Below are 2,500 nucleotides of genomic sequence, written 5' to 3' on the forward strand. Positions count from 1 at the left end.
CCCTAACCCTAACCCTAACCCTAACCCTAACCCTAACCCTAACCCCTAACCCCTAACCCTAACCCTAACCCTAACCCTAACCCTAACCCTAACCCTAACCCTAACCCTAACCCTAACCCTTTCTATACACTTACCTTAAATCCTAACCCTTATCTTCAACCCGTATCTTAACATGCACTGGTCTGGGCCCTCCTGAGACCTTCTCCCACCTATTCTTACGGGTACGCAGGCTGGTCCAGTGGTACAGGTCTAAAACCCTTCCTACCACCTAACCCAGATGCCCCTCCCATAAGTAAGACAAGGTTGGGTCTCAGGGTCTTTATTGCATAATTTAACCCTTTCCTTAACTCTAATCGCTATCCTTTCAACCTTCCTTCTTCCCTCCCGGTCGCTCCTCTGACTCCCAGAGTGAGGTCCTGGCAGGGACGCAGAGGCGCCTAGAAAGGCGGGGGAGGGTATTTAGATGTATACACATCACCCCTCCTCATCTCTGTTTTAGAACCCGTCCTTCGTCCTCTCATCTCCTCGTTTCTTCGCTTCTTCTGCTCATCACAGCCTGGACTCCCTTAAAAACACTTTTGGTACAATCATCGCTTCTAGGTCCTTCTCCATCCTCCCTCCCGGTCGCCCCTCGGCCCCTCCTATGGAGGACCGGACAGGGATACAGAGGCGCCTAGAAAGGCGGGGGAGGGTACTTAGATGTATACACATCACCCCTCCTCATCTCTGTTTTAGAACCCGTCCTTCGTCCTCTCAGCTCCTCGTTTCTTCGCTTCTTCTGCTCATCACAGCCTGGACTCCCCCCAAAAAACACTCTTGGTACAATCATCGCTTCTCGGTCCTTCTCCATCCTCCCTCCCGGTCGCTCCTCGGCCCCTCCTATGGAGGACCGGACAGGGATACAGAGGCGCCTAGAAAGGCGGGGGAGGGTGCTTGGATGTAAACACATCACCCCTCCTTATCTCTGGTTTAGAATCCGTCCTTCATCATCTCCTCTACTCATCACAGACTGGGCTCCCTCACCCCACCAGACTCCTATGGGAGCGCAGAATCCGGCCTTCACCTCGTCTACTCATCACGGACTGAACTCCTGAAGATGCACATGGGTGCCTTACCTTAAAACCCTTATCACTCACTGCTCACCTCCTGCACTCCTGCTTCTTGAATCACCAAAGACGCACACCTGGCTGCGATTATAACACTACACCCCTCTCCACCTCGACTTCAGGACCCGCCTTCCATCTCTCCCACTCATCACGGACTGGACCCCTGAAGAAGCACATACGTGCTCTCATCTCAACCCTTAACTTACTTTCATCTCTAACTCCATACTTGATCATAACCTCTTATCTTTTCTTTCTATATCCCTTACCTACCCTCAACCCTTATTCTAACCCTTATCTTAACCTTCATCCTAACCCTCACCTTCACCTTTAACCCTAAACCTAACCATTACCCCCTACTTAAACCTTTTTACACACTTACCTTGACCCCTGATCCTAACATGCACTGGTCTGGGCCCTCCTGAGACCTTCTTCCACCTATTCTTACGGGTACGCAGGCTGGTCCCGTGGTACAGGTTTAAAACCCTTCCTGCCACCTAACCCAGATGCCCCTCCCATAAGTAAGACAAGGTTGGGTCTCAGGGCCTTTATTGCATATTTTTACCCTTTCCTTAACCCTAACTTCTATCCTTTCAACCTTCCTTCTTCCCTCCCGGTCGCTCCTCTGACTCCCAGAGTGAGGTCCTGGCAGGGACGCAGAGGCGCCTAGAAAGGCGGGGGAGGGTACTTAGATGTATACACATCGCCCCTCCTCATCTCTGTTTTTGAACCCGTCCTTCGTCCTCTCGTCTCCTCGCTTCTTCGCTTCTTCTGCCCATCACGGCCTGGACTCCCTTGAAAGCACTTTTGGTACAGTCATCGCTTCTAGGTCCTTCTCCATCCTCCCTCCTGGTCGCTCCTCGGCCCTTCCTATGGAGGACCGGACAGGGATACAGAGGCGCCTAGAAAGGCGGGGGAGGGTACTTGGATGTAAACACATCACCCCTCCTTATCTCTGTTTTAGAATCCGTCCTTCATCTCCTCCTCTACTCATCACAGACTGGGCTCCCTCACTCCACCAGACTCCTATGGGAGCGCAGAATCCGGCCTTCACCTCGTCTACTCATCACGGACTGAACTCCTGAAGATGCACAGGGGTGCCTTACCTTAAAACCCTTATCACTCACTGCTCACCTCCTGCACTCCTACTTCTTGAATCACCATAGACGCACACCTGGCTGCGATTATAAGACTACACCCCTTTCCACCTCGACTTCAGGACCCACCCTCCATCTCTCCCACTCATCACGGACTGGACCCCTGAAGAAGCACATACGTGCTCTCATCTCAACCCTTAACTTACTTTCATCTCTAACTCTAAACTTTATCATGACCTCTTACCTTTCTTTCTATAACCCTTACCTAACCTCAACCCTCATTCTAACCCTTATCTTAAC

Source organism: Pholis gunnellus, assembly GCF_910591455.1.
Source record: "Pholis gunnellus genome assembly, chromosome: 23".
NCBI classification, from domain to species: Eukaryota; Metazoa; Chordata; class Actinopteri; order Perciformes; family Pholidae; genus Pholis; species Pholis gunnellus.